Here is a 15255-nt window from a genome sequence, read left to right as displayed (position 1 = left end):
TGTTAACTCTGGCTGTAGAACAGCACATTCATTTCACGTCTGACTCTTTGATTAGAAGAAAGTTTAGTTCAAAGTGTTTCTTGAAAGGAACCTGCCACTTTCTAGACTAAAATCAATTAGAACAAGTCAACAAACAGGAAATAAATTACCCCAACCCCAAATCACACAGTTCATAAAAACAGCCTCAGAAACTGCAGGCTTCAAATCAGTCTGGACTAAAATGTCTCGATGTTTTGAATAAGTACTGGGGAGCAAGGAAGTAATCTTCTACTCTTTACATGTGTATTTTACAAAGTATATCCTATTTTGAATCAGATTGGAAAGATTTTTCTCTTTCCATTGATCTGTGCCAGAATCCAATTATAGAACACATCCCAGTAATGGCAATAAATAATAGTTATAAAAGAAGAAAGAGGAATGGGAAGGCATGCTGCAATTTGTTGTTGCCAAATATGACCCATTAATATGAAGTCTGTTTATTCTCTTTAAAGTGACATTCCAAATGTTTTCTTCCAAATATTTTCTTCCCTATTTATGAGTGAAAAGTTGGTATACTTTTAGCATTTTTTTGCTTTAGATTTAAGCATTTTTTTAAACTTTAAAGGCCTACTCCTCCTCTGAATAAAATACCTGAAGCATATAGGGAATGAAAACCTGACTGATGCTTTGAAGTGTCTTGGAAAATTGTCTCTCAGTGAACCTAGGATTTCACCTAGAGTGATTTAAATCTCACACTATTCCAAAATTGCTTTTTAGAGGAAGTCAGATTGGTATTTTACGTTGTTATACTGATTTAGACTTAAGTTTAAATTCAAACCAGCATCTTGATTGAACCTGTTGAAGATGGATTATTCTTTCTAGCTTCTTTACCTAGTCACAAGGGGGCCTGAAAGCCAATACTAAGTTCTAAAATTTTCAGTCAAAAACAGCCATGTAAGAGTCTGTGATCCTGTGACTGTACCAGAATGCTGTATACAGAAGTAGTTTACCTGTGAAGAGGTACTAAAGTTGCTGTCTGCATTAACAAAGAAACAGCAAGTCCAACAGTCATAACTTCTATAGTCATAGTGCCTATTTTTCTGACATTAAATCAGAACCATGAAGCTTTCTCTTTACTGGTTGCAGCCCTATTGCAGAGCGGGGATGAGGCACACTGAGAGCATTTCTTTGCGCACTTCCAGTGCTGATTAGATTGCCTCCATTCCTTTGCTATCAATTCAGTTTAATTAAAGAAATGTGCTTGTTTTCTGGTGATGACCATTCACAGCATTTAAGGTAAGTGGAAGCTGACACCAGCTCTACAGGCATAATGAGCACCATTTTGAAAGGACTATCAAAGTTATGATTTCAGATACCCGTTGTCTCAAAAATATCTGGACTGTAGGAGTTTTTTTTTTTTATTCCACTTCTGAGTGCTTATTCAATTATTGTTATTGTAAGTTGCATTTAATTATTGATTTATTTTTATGGAGATGTTATGTGCACTGTACATTTTGGGCAAATATTCCATTTTTTGTTGTTGTTATTTATGAGACCAGCACAAAAGAATTTGGTCTAACTGCTCCATGCCCTCATAACAGGATAGTGTCTCACATCTCCACTGTGTTTTGAAATACTACCTTACTGTGTTATTGATAACATGTGTAATGTCTGTAACACTACATATATCTCACGTGTGCAGTTTCCCTACCTAGATTCATATTTCACGTTAGTACATCTTGTGATGGCATTGACCTAGATGCAGAGAAAAGGTGATATTGTGAGATTTACTAAAAAATATAGGAGTAATTATGACAAGTGGAATGCAAATTGAGTGACAGTACTTTATTCGAAGGATTTTTTTCAGTGATGTTTATAGAAATAGTTGTGCATGGTGCCATAAGGAGACTAAATCATCTGTAGTGAGTCTGAGGGAGATCCACAAAGGTAATTACAGAGGAATATGAATATCTCCATTTCAATATTTTATTTTCTTTTTAGCTGTCACCATTTTTTATCTGAGACTGCATCATTTTGATTAGGAATGAGGGAAAAGGGGTGGCTGAATATAATTTGCTCTCACTGAATGAAGCTTGCAGATATTCTTGTTCAGACTGTTCTCCAGAACTCGAAAGCTTCATACAAAAGCCAGAATCTCATCAATGTATCGGTATATGCATTAATATGAATTATAAGTTATTTGTGCAATCAATAAATTAAATATCTGAAATTATGAAAAAGAGAATGTAAAGTCATCCTAATGAAAATCTATAAAGAATTGATGTTAATTGAAAATCTTAATTCTTTTCTGATTCAAAATTATAAAGATGAAGTTATATGTTATAAGTGAAAATCTTTCAACATGAGAACAGATGTACAGAAAATGTAAACGTTGCATCCTTTGAAAGCATCAGATTGCATGTTTGCCTATTTGCTCTTTGAGTTGGCATGCTTTACTGTTTCTAGCTCCTGTCTTGTATTGAGAGCATCTTTACTAAACATAGTGCGCACACACGTGTACATGTGTGCATGCTGTCATCCAGACTTATTTCTAAATTGTAGAGTTCATTAGTCTCACTGCAAATTTTCTAAAGAAAGTCTACCCAAGTCTGCACTTGAGAGCAGACAGTCTTGGGGCCAGTCTTGAGTCTGCAAGCCTCAAATCAGTCTTAAGAGTTTTCTGGCACTTGTATGTTCTGTCTTTGATGGAAGTGCCACAGGGATGGCTATTCCTACAGCATTCTGGCATTGCTAGTCTTAGCTTTGTCTAAAGCAGCTTCTTGGATTAAAAAATGTGTGGATTATCAAGTTTTAGGAGTGAGCCAATGTTGACAGCCAGGGAAATTGGCTTAATTTGTATGGAGTTGCTTTCTATTCCCAGCAATACTATTTAAATATATTTTCCGGAGCACGGCATTGATGAATCCAGAGCATAGACTTTGTTGTGGCTGTAAATTAATAGGTTTTAGTAAATCCCTGATTTAGCTGCTGTGTGTAATTTTTTTTTTTCTACGTGTCCAGTTTTTGTGGGGCTTTTTTGTTTGTTTGTTTGCTTTAGCAAATGCCAAATTCACTCATAAAGCTCAATAATCATGCTTTTCTCTGAAAAATACTGCTTATTCACCTTGGATATGTGGAACTTAACGCATCTTTTTTTATTCTTGTCCTTTAGGTTTTCTTATTAAAGCAATGATTTGTTACAATCATTGCCTGTTTATTTATTGCCTAAACGTAATTAAAATAAAATAAATCTTTATTCTGTGCTTCGTGAATGAGTAATGTCAGCTTGTGATGGATTACTTGGGCCTCAACTTCAATTCCTGTAGTTCCGGTTGCCAGCAGAAATTGATTTTTGCTCCTAAGTTTTGTTGTGAATTTGTTGTTCTTATTAATGTGAGTTATATACTTTTTTCTCATTTACATAGCTTTTATTTATCTTAGGAGAGAATCCAGAATCTTCTCTTTATGACTACAGTCAGGCTTTGCTGTCACAAAAAAAAAAAACACCTATTTTTTGTTGCATTACAAGAATTTATCAGTGGCACTCCTTGAAAACAGGTTTCTTGCTCCTCATACTTCCTAATAAAAAAAATATTCCAAAACAAATTCTTACAATTTTTGGCCTAAATTTATTTAGGGTTTCATTGAACAAAATTACTCTTGTGCCAGCATTTTATTTAATCTAGGTCATTTTTCTTCTTCACTGTTGTTTAGAAAGGAAGGACCAAAAGAAAAGGAGGAAAAAAAGCAGTATTTAGTGAACATCAGACCAAGCCATCTGAGACAAGTGAGACAAATGCAGTGCTGAGATGCAGCAGTGGATAGGCATATATCCAAAGGATACAGGGAAATTCTAATGTCTTTGCCCAAAGCACTAGTGAGTGTCTGTGCTTGATTTCAAAATATATGTCCTTGCTGTTATTTCAATCAGTATCTAAAGATTAACTGTTCTCTTCATGAGATATTCTCTTCTTCATGGTGGCAGTTGTTAGATAACATCCTCATTTGTGTGACTGGGAAATGCATTTTCACTGCATTTAAACGTAGACAATGAGTAAATATAGATGTCAGAATTAATTTAATCTACTTGCTGCATCTAAGATGGAAGGGCCATCCATTTAGAATCTTATCCTGGGAAGAGATCTCATCATCTACAGTAAAGGCAAAACCAGTTTCCTAGCACAAGCACCAAGAGGTGATGATTTGAATACCCTCCTTTCTGCCTTCAGCCATCTTTATTAACATGTTCCTACTTTGTATAAGAATGTATTTGTTCAGTGTCCAACTTATTGTGAAAAAGCATTTTGCTAGGTGCGTCTACTAACTCATAAAAAGTCCTGATTCTAGCTCCATAACTTACAACCTTCAAGGAGTGGGAAAGAGGGATGCAAAATGACGAATGATGTTGTCTACTTATAGGCACTGTCAGTTTTAAATCTACCTCGGTATTGCTATGGTTGAAATCTGGTCTTTAAAGTTCTTATGGTTGGGTAGATGAAATTAAATGCATGCAGCTATTAGCAAAGAAATATGCATAGATAAACGTTTGCCAGGCTTTAGCTTATGAGAATAATTGTTGCATACATACCATGTTACAACTGCGTCCTGATGTGAGAATGAGAGTTCTACAGAGAGAGAAGTCTCAGTATAGAGAAAATGGGTAGTGTGGTAAAACTAACTTATTTTGCCACAGTTTCTTGGAGAAGCATGTATCTATAAATATATGTATGAGAGATTTTATTAGCAATAATTTTCATCTCTCTGCACAAAAGCTGTAATTTTCACTTTACCTTTCCTCATGTACTGTTTAATTGACACATGATTTTCAAATTCTGTCTATGATCTTGATGTATGTAAGTGATGGAGAAGTCTCTTCATTTCTTTAGTACTTGTACCATCAAGGAGGAACTTGTTGACAAGAGTTACATTTCCAGATACAATAGGTAGGTGGAAGTCCGCTTCTGTGCACATAAATTCACAGAATGTCTGAGCTTGAAAAGGTCTCCTGGTAGTCATCCAGTCCAACACCTTACACCAGCAGGACCACCTAAAGCAGGGTGTCCAGACCTATGATAGGATAGGATAGGATAGGATAGGATAGACCTATGATAGGATAGGATAGGATGTCCAGATATAAACACAGGACAAAAACTGCTTATCAGGTGCATTTCTTTACAGTTAGTTGCATTTATATTTGGAAGTATATTTGTTATTTGGAACTTTAAACAGTAATTTACCATTGTGAAAGCTTTCTATTCTGAATCTGTGTTTGTGACTGAAGCACACAACCATACTTGGGAATATTCAAGATCTCTTATTCTTACTTATTTCCTGGATTTTGATTTATAGGATCTAGAGCAAATCTTTTTGTAGTATTCCATTTTCAAACATGTTAGCTGAAAAAACAGCTGGATATACTTATTAAATAATCAATTCCATCTTTCTACCAGCATTAGTAATCATTTCTGTAAGATGCTGCCAGTGCAAGTTTAAACAACTGCTATGACTTGGATTTTACCACTTCCTTCAGAAATCAGACCACTGTCAGCTGGAAGCTATCCTGTGGAAATATTCCAGATCCAGGACATCCTTTTGAGGCCACAGCTCTGTTAACAAACATTTCACGTATTCTCTGAAAAAGGGATTGCATTCGAGTGTAATTACACTTACGTGACAGTAACAATAAGCTAGAAAGGGACATTGTGAACTTTTGTATGGGTTTTCTCTGTGACTTCTCTTTTTAGATAAATATATGAGTAAAACATGCACACAGGAAAAAAAGAAAAATGCTTTGTGAACTCAAATGGGCATCTGTTCCCAAAGTTGTGCTCTTTCTGATTTCATCAATTTTAAATTTGGCAACCTAAATGTAGTTAACAAGTGTGCTTATGTATAAGCCAGAGGAAAACCCAATGTCTGCTTGTCTGAAAAGTTTTGTTGCAACATAAACTGTATGGGAACTGTTGATCACTGCCTGAACCTCTGATGGACCACTTGAGGCAAGCAATGAGTCAGCTGCGGGAGCACAGGTGAAGGCAATTCAGCTGTGTGACCAGAAGGGATGGAGCCTGGCTCCACCTCTCCTAGATCCCATTTAAGGGCTGACTACCACTGAGGCAGGATTTCTTTTTGGAGATTGCTCTTTGTGGAGTTTTTATTGTGAGCTTACGATACCGGTGAGCATTTTGATTTGTTTTGATTATCTTTCCACTGTGGTAATCTTACTAAGCCTCATCTCTGTGTACCTATTGATTGTGCACCTATTCTTATACGAGTCTGGGGAATGTGATGTGAGGTAAAATAACTGTGAAATTCTTAGCTTCATCAATTTAAGTATCTGCACAAAAAAAGGAACAGCATATTAGTAGCATGGAATCAAGATAAGTTCATTAACTTCAAATACAATAGGGTTTCTGTAGCAGTTCCATCTAAGTCATGTTTTCTTTTGCTCATCTCTTTTTATTTTGTACTGTTGTTGCAGAATGTTGGCTTTTTTTTTTTTTCTTCTTCTTCCATAGTAGAATGAGTAGAGCATCAAAGAATTGCTTGGGTTGGGAAGGAAATTAAAGATCACTCAGTTCCATCCCCCTTGTTGTGAGTAGTGTTGTTACCCTCTAGATCAGGTTGCCCAGAGTTCTATCCAACCTGACCCCAAGCACCTTCAGGGATGGGGAATCTGCAGCTTTTCTGGGGAACTTGTCCCTGTGTCTCAATACCTTCTGAGTATAAAAAAATTCCTCCAAATGTCTTTCCTAAATCTCTCGTCTTTTAGTTTAAGACCTTCATCTTGTCACTGTCAGGCCATGTAAAACATAGTCTTCCTACTGTTTGTTACCTTCCTTTAAGTAGGGGAAAAAAGCTGTTAAGTTTTACAGTAATGGAATTGTGTACCTCAGCTGTTGTTAAGGCACTCTTTAGCTCCAAATTTTCTTGACTTTAAAAATGTGTATGTGGAAAATGTATTTATCTTCCCTAATTCATTATAAATTCATTATATAATCTAAAGAGGCTTGGAATGTGTAACACATAATTGGTCAGCTTAGATTTGTTACTAGCTTTGCTTTGCCTAGGTTTTTCTTAAACCTTTACCTCCTTCTTTCTCTTCTACGATATTCATTATTTTGCCGTAGTTTGTTAGACAGAGAGCATTCCTTGTTTTCGTTTGTACAGCAAAAATCCGATTTCTTAGATTACTTATGTGTATTGATAGCACTATCTGAAAGTTCTAATACTGAGACTGCAAAGGCAAACACTGTCTACATTGCGCATGCAGAGCTCCATAAATAATAAAATACAGTCTTATAACAAATGGCAACAGTTTATCTTACCCTGTAGAGGTTTTGTTTTGGTTTTGTATCTAGAATTGTTCTAACTTTTGTTTTCAGTCCCATCCTGCTCTGATTAGACTACATCAAAACTCACTGAGAAATACATGCATTTCTGTGACTGCTTCACAGTACCTTCGGTTACAGAGAAATAGGGCACTTGGGATCAAAAGATGTTAATGTTGAATCAGCCTTGGATAGATATCCAGATGTCTTTGTCCTGGAAATTGAGCAAGAACAGACTTCTTATGAATTTTTATTACCTCTTCGTGTCAGCCAGATCAAAAGTACTATGAGAATAACCTCTCTCACGATCTTTCTGTCTCATATGCTTTTCTTCTCATGTTTCTTTCGCTTCATCTTTTGCATATTCCTCGAAGGGAAAGATTTAGAGAGAACAATATATTATGTAAAAACGTGTATAATGTATAAATTTGGTTTTCATTCTCATGGAGAGCTTGTAAACAGTAATTTTCCTGTTTATAAAATATTTTTTTTTCTGCTGTCCCAAGGTACGCTTGAGCCAAAATTGGGTAACTGATCTTTTATGTCATCCTTGAGAAGTCATATCTTGAGAAACTTGCTGTTGCAGAAGGTTCTTTGGTCTGTTAAAGATGATGACAGATTCCTATTGTCATTTATGGAAACGTGTAGGTGTCTGAATTCCAGTAGATTGTAGGCATCTCGCCTGTTTTTCCTTTCTGAAAACTGAACTCAGTGTTTCCTTGCTGCAGCTCCTTTTTTTAATCAGTTAGCCTTAACTTCACAGTACTGTATTATTATGAACTGTAGTCAGAAACTATGATCAACTTGTGCTAGGTGGTATACGGAATAAGGAAAGCTTATTTAAGTTTGTAATATCAGTACACGTAAGAAGAAATCGGTCAATGAGGAGCCAAAGAAACTTACAAAACTGTGTTTGCTACTGAGAGTGAAAGGAAGGCAAGAGAGCTTAATAATTTGGTTTATTGTGGATAACATAGGAAAACATCTTTGGAAATGTTTGTGACATATCTTTGTGGAAATACCTTTGTGTCCATGTAGAGTTCTATCCACGCGTGACAGGGCAGTTTGAGAAGAAGCACAATGATGTTTTTAAGTGGAAGAGTTAGTTATCAGAATATAGACATGGCTGATTGAAAGTGGAAACTGACATTTGAAAAATGTTTGATGTGTAAGAGGTCACAGAAAGTAGAGCCACAAAAAATGAGGAATCTGAGGGTTAGTGAACGTTAAGGACTGTATCACCCTTAAGATTTTCCAAGATTTGGACAGAAAGAGTCCAAGAGTTTTAATGACTATGGATTCAGTGGTAAACTAGAGGCAATAGCACAGTGGTGAAATGGAGAAGGGATATACACACATTATTGGAAGGCAAGTGAGGATGTGGTCTTTTAAATTTGCTTTTAAAGTGTTTAGGTGTAAAGAACGTTTGTATTGTGAAAGATGGAGCTACAGAACAGTGTAGGAATTAAAGAAAAGAGGAATTGTTTCCTTAAAACTACAAACTTGAAAAAAGTGAAGCTGAAAGAATGTTTACAATGTTTGTTACTTTTTTAGGAAAAAAGTGTTCTTTCTGAAATCGGCTCTTTTGTGGCAAATATTTATTTCACACAGTTTACTGGAATGCATTAATGAGGAAATCAACCAGGAGAGAAGAAGGAAGTGACTCCAACCTGCCTCTTCTCATATTTTTGTCTTGTCATCTGAGTCTTCCCTTTCGTACATCTTAATGAAATCTGACCTCCTTTCAGGTAGAAGAGAGGTACGTCGTCTCCCCCCGAGCCTCTTCTTCTCCAGACTAAATAATGCTAGTTCCCCCAGCTGCTCTCCTTAAGTCTTGTGCTCCAGATCTTTCACTTGGATACGCTACAAGGCCTCAATGTCTTTCTTGTAGTGAGGGTCTGTACAATGAACACAATACTCAAGGTGCAGCCTCACCAGAGTTGAGTTCAGAGGGAGGACCACCACCCTGCTCCTGCTGATAGCACTGATTCTGATACAAGCTGTGGTGCCACTGGCTTTCTTGGCTACCTGAGCACACTGCTGGCTCGTATTCAGCCAAATGTCGATCAACACTCCCAGGTCTGTTTCTTCGGCAAGTCTTCCTGCCACTTTGCTCCAAACCTGTAGCATTGACTGGGCTTGTTGTGAGCCAGTGCGTAGGAGCAAGCACTTGGTCTTGTTGAACTTTGTCCTGCTGGCCTCAGTGTAGTGATCCAGCCTGTCCAGATCCCTTTGTGGGGCATTCCTACTTCCAGGCAGATTGACACTTCCTCCCAACTTGGTGTCATCTGCAAATGTACTGTGGGTGCACTCAATGTCCTCATCCCGCTCATCAATAAAGATACTCAACAAGGCAGGCCTCAGTACCGATCCGTGTCCCTGGGAACACTACTTGTGACTTGTTGCCAGCTGGATTTAACTCTGTTCACCACCACTCACTTGGCCGGGCCATCCAGCCAGTTCTTTACCCAGTAAAGAGTGTACCTGTCCAAGCTTTGGGCTACCAGCTTCTCATAGAGAATACTGTGGGAGACAGCATTGAAGGCTTTGCTGAAGGCTAAGTAGACTGTGTCAGCAGACTTTCCTTCATCCACCGGGTGGGTCATTCACTTAATCATAGAAAGGCATCAGGTTGGTCAAGCAGGGCCTGCCTTTCATGAACCCATGCTGGCTGGATCTGATCCCCCAGTTATCCTGCACATGCTGTGTTATCTCACTCAGGATGATCTGCTCCATAACCTTTACTGTCGTGGAGGTCAGGCTCACAGACCTGTAGTTCCTCAGATCTACCTTACAACTGTTCTTGCCATTGTGACTCCCATCTACAAGATTCCAGTTCTCTAGGACCTCTCCAGTTCACCAGAATGCAGTTTCACCAGATGGTGGAAAGCAGTCTGGAAATCAGCTCCCTCAGCATCCTCTGATAGATCTCATCTGGCCCCATGGACTTGAGACAGTCCAGGTGGAGTAGCTGTCCACCTGAATCTTGGGGGATTTATTCTGCTCCCAAGCTTTAACTTCCAGGTTAGGAGGTAGAGTACTCTGAAAATAACTGGTCTGATTTTTAAAGACAGATGTAAAAAAGACATTGAGAACCTCAGCCTTTTCCTTATCTTCAGTGTCATGTTCCCTGCTGTACCCAGTAAAGGACAGAGAGTCTCCTTAGTCTTCCTCTTACTGTTAATATATTTGTAAAAAAGTTTTTTGTTCTGCTTAACTGCAGTGTCCATGCTGATTCCAAGCTGGGCTTCTGCTTTTCTAATTTCCTCCCTGCATATCCTAACAACTTTCTGGTCTCTTTGAATTGGCCCTTCTTGCGCGGGAGGTAGACTCTCTTTTTGTCCTGGAGCCTCAGAAAATGTTCCCTGTTCATCCATGCAGGTCTGCTTTCCTGCTGGTTCATCTTATGGCACAGGGGAACTGCCTTCTCTTGTGCTTCTAAGACTTCCTTCTTAAGGAGAGTCCAGCATTCCTGGACCTTCTTACCCTTCATGGCTGACTCCCAAGAAACCCTATCATTGTCCAGTATATTTCAAAGTCTGCCTTCCAGAAGTCCAGCTTAGCAGTTTTGCTGACCCCTCCTCCCCCCCCTCCCCCAACTTTAAGAATACAGAACTCCCACCATTTTGTGGTCGTTGTGCCCAAGGAAACTCCTAACCTCCACACCTCCCACCAGTCACTCCTAGTGGTGGTACTTTCTTGTGTGGTTAGTGCTTGGTAGACTTTCACGCTGTGTGTCTGAGCCTGGAAGTACACAATGAAATGTTTTATTCTTCGTTGGTCCATGACCTGATAAATTTTTTTAAGCTATCCTGTCCAATGTCTGTTTTCTCCTTCAGATTTATCTCTTCATTTGCTTCACTTTGAATTCAGATTCCAATAGGATTTTCAATAGATTCCTCATGGTTTTGTATCAGGAAGTTTTTAAAGTGTCTTGTAAGACTTATGTGAGTTATAGTTCATCTTTATACATCATGGGCACTTTTAGAAGAATCTGGCTTTTCAATTGTGTTTTAGAATTACCTTTTTCTTGCCTTTGGTGAAAACAAGGTAGCAAATTTAACTCTCCCAGAAAATCAGTCAGGTGTTACAAGCGCAACTGACTCTAGAATTCAACCTCAATTATGGAAAACCTCAGTGAAATTGTAAAGCTTTTTTTTTTTCTGACTTTCTCTGGTGTTTTCCCATTGATTGATTTTTCTTTCCTGGTTTCTGGGCTTCTCCTCATATAAATCCAAGTTATGTCACTTACAAGTATACAGAAGTATAGACACAGTGTTGGATTTTGGGCTCTTAAAAGAATGAATGGGTTCAAACTACTTCCAGTTTACTTATTGGTACTAGCTGAGTTGCCTATGCTTATGTTTAATAAAGTCGTTCAAATGGATTATGATGTAGGTACTACGATTTTCAGTATGTTAAAAGATGAAAAGTAAGTTGATGCGCTTTTTTTATATAAACCAAGAAACTAAATACTAGGTTATATTCCTATAGTCATATGGAGGGGCATTACAAGTTGTGAATTTTCCCTGAGAAAGTCAGTATTATGGCTGAAATTAATGCTTTGCTCTCTGTTTTCACTTGAATTACTTGGCTAGTGCTGTACTTCATGTTATTAAACAGTTTCCATTTACAATCAAAGTTCATGTTACCACAAATCACCAGAAGATTGGCTGAAAGGACGTGTACAGTGGTTGTGGGATTTGCAGGCTGCAGCCCACATACATTTCCTACTGACTTTTGAAATTCCTCTCTATCATGTTCTGGAAATGCAGAGGAGGTTCCAAAGAGAATCACATTCCCTGTTTCTAATACATATATAAGGCAAAGTGTTTTGTAACCATTTAATGCTGAATACATAAAAATGAAGCAGGCTTTGAAGTGCACAGTAACCTTCAAATCTGTTATTTTATCCTTTTATTTCACTCTAATATTTCTCCCCCCCTCCCCCCGCTTTTTTTTCCCGAATTTTGCAATGTTATGGCAGGAACAAACTTAGTACATTATCTAGAAAATAAATGAAAATATGCGTTAATGCATGCATCCGAAATCCTGGTAATTTAGATTCACTACAATATGTTTCAGTTTGGGAGTTTTGTGATTTGGTTTATTTAAGACATTAAAGACAACAAAAATTCAAGTTCCCATGCTGTTTTTATTTTTTTTTCTTTCTTTCTTTTAAAGTTAGAACTGTATTTTCAGTCAACTGGTTCTTCCCTTCTCTGTTACGTACACTCTGATCAAATTACCATATGTACAAAATTCAGCTGTAAGATTTCTGACTTGCCCTGGGTCCTGGGAACATACCACCCTTATTTTGATCTCTCTGAATTAGCTTCCTGTACAATTTCCTGTCAAACATGAGTTTCATGAGATTTGTCCTTGAATGTGTGTGTGATCATCTCTTCTCACTGCAGTGAGATTTTGGCTGCCTAACTAGCTGGAATGTTATCGCCAAGCTTGCTTGCATGGGAGTAAATACTGATGAGGTTTCTTTTATTTTTTACATACAAATTCTGGGAAGAGGATCAACAGAGATAATTCAGGTTAACTCTCGTGCAAAAATTTAAAGCAGGGTTTTATGATAATCATGTTTGTGTGAAGAAATTCTTTGCCCTCACCCCCCAAAATAAGCTCTTCTTGCATTTTGTAAATTCATAGAGTCATAGAATCATAGAACGGTTTGGGTTGGAGGGGACCTCAAGGATCAAAGGACCCCCTGCTTTTCATGTTCTTCATTATGATCTTCCTATGTATAGGTAACATAAAATGAAATTGCAGGGAGAAAGTGCTAGTTCATGCTGCTGCAGGAATGTCTTTTATTGTGACTTGCTGTGTCACTAAGGAGTGCACCATGAATAATCGTTCTTAAGTAAGAATATTGTTTCCCGAGAGACAAGTCTTGAGGATTGTGTCTGGCTGACTGGATTTCTGCTGCAGCATACATGTATCTCATATGAAAATCAGATAATATGCCTTAATGTGAGTTGAAACTCAATAGCTACTTTCAAAACTGATCATCAGATTTCTTCTTTACTACTGTCGTTTGGGTATGATGAGATATAATTTATGCATGGAGCAAGACTAACATTGCAGCTATGCTCTTCTGAAAATTTTGCTCCTCACTTCACAAACTATTTCTGAAATGAATTATCTGAGGACTACATTCTCAAATTGAGGATCTGAAGGACAGAGAGCTAATTATAGGTCTATCAGTGGCATGGAATACTTTTTGTGACTGGCAGACATAATCTAAGAAACAAGTTCGAAGAGCTGTATCCAGGTAAACAAAGTACTCAAAAGGTATCATTTTTAATAGTTGGCTGAAAGTACTGATTAGGGAAAGTGTCAGACAAGTATGTTTTGCTTTCATGCAATATTATTTTTAGGATGATTTTCAATGCTCTCCTCTTGCCCCCCAGATGTTTAACACTGAAATTTTTATGAACTTTTCTAGCATTAAGAAATGGCGCACAGTGTTTTAAATATAAATGTTGCTCTACCTTAATTTACTACGTTGCAAGGGGCAGGAATATCTTGCACCCACAACTGAGAAACCTCAGATCAAACATAAGCTAAAGGAACAGCTCCTTAGAGCAAAGCATTTCTTTTATTATCTGATTAATAAGGTTGCATCATTGCATACATAGACGGCAAGAAAGTATTCCCAATTTGTCACTCTTTTTCTTGGTCTACTGGATCAAAGCTTGAGTGTAGTGATACCATGTCATTGATTGAACCAATTTGATCTTATCCTTTGATCAGTTCATGCCATTGAGTTGAAAAAAATCTGTTTTTAGAGCTTCTTGCTGGTGACCATTCTTCTTAATTATCACTCCTCTCCTGACATCTCTTTTTAACCTAAAACATAATAAAAAGTCCAGAAAAACATGTTTTAAGTGTTAGGAATAAAAGCATAAAAGAATTATTATGTCCCCTCTGGCTTTCTTTTTCTTTCTTCATTTTTTTTTTTCACTTTATATACACTTTCTTTTTGCTTTTCAGGTCAGGAATATCTCTTTTCTGTGTAAAAGAGAGGTGTTAATTTTGAAAACCTTAGTTTTAGAGATGGCAGTACTCATAACACTACAGTTCGGAGTAAAGTAAAAACTGTGTTTAGGTATCTAGCAGCTGGTAATGTATGTAACTTGTCGGTTTGGATATAGATTGCTGAAAACAAAACATGCCTGACTATGCAGAGTAGAGAAGGTAGACAAGACCTTGTCTCCTGGATTGATCTCAATACCAGAGATGTTCCTGGCAACTTAACAGAACCATAACTGTAAAAGGAGCATTCTTCCAGTCCCTTGCAGAGAAATAGCAGAGAAATGAATGCAGAACCTGTGGAGGTCCTACCCTATCTTTTTGATTTTACTACCCATTCCCTAATTATCTGACATCAGTACTCAGTCTAAGTTCAAACTAACATTCAGCCCTGTATTTCAGCTCTGTTTTCTCATTCTGGGAGTTTCTCCAGGCTGCTTGGCTTGGGGGACTTAACTGGGCTTTTTGGTGCATTGGCTCAAGAGAATAAAGTAGTATCTGGAAAATCAAAATGGGTAGCAGTCCAAGTAAATGGCTGATCTCACAGTGGATCAGATGAGAATGCTTTTGGCTAAGGCCTTGAAGTGCCGCCTGATGGGAAAAGCTTGATTTATGGCTATTTAGGAAAGGAATATAGATGCAAGTCAGTCATAGAACTGGGACTAAAGGACAGACATAGTAATAGGCAGTAGTTTATAGGGGCTAGAAAACAATCCAGTTTACCTAAGGGTGAAGAAACAAATCTTCTTTACTGAAAATCTAACCTAGGCCTCTTGTCCTTGCTATTGCTGCTGATGGAAATGTTGAATGCATGAGTTACGGCTGCGCAAACAGCCTCTCTTACACACAATCACACATCTGTATTCTCCCCTGTTTTCCATGAATAGAAATCCTTGAAATT

At 37.7% G+C, this 15255-nt stretch overlaps 1 protein-coding gene across 7 annotated transcripts in view; it reads left to right on the top strand.

The window, feature by feature from the left end:
- The window catches only part of TTC29 (tetratricopeptide repeat domain 29), a 316699-nt gene that overhangs the window by 12590 nt on the left and 288854 nt on the right, over positions 1 to 15255 (top strand). The window lies entirely within an intron of this gene.

Source organism: Lagopus leucura, unplaced genomic scaffold, assembly GCF_019238085.1.
Source record: "Lagopus leucura isolate 7727_CA_CO unplaced genomic scaffold, USGS_WTPT01 Super-Scaffold_100004, whole genome shotgun sequence".
In the NCBI taxonomy this organism is placed as follows: Eukaryota; Metazoa; Chordata; class Aves; order Galliformes; family Phasianidae; genus Lagopus; species Lagopus leucura.
The sequence above is the reverse complement of the archived record's forward strand: the minus strand, read 5'-3'. Positions and strand labels throughout refer to the sequence as shown.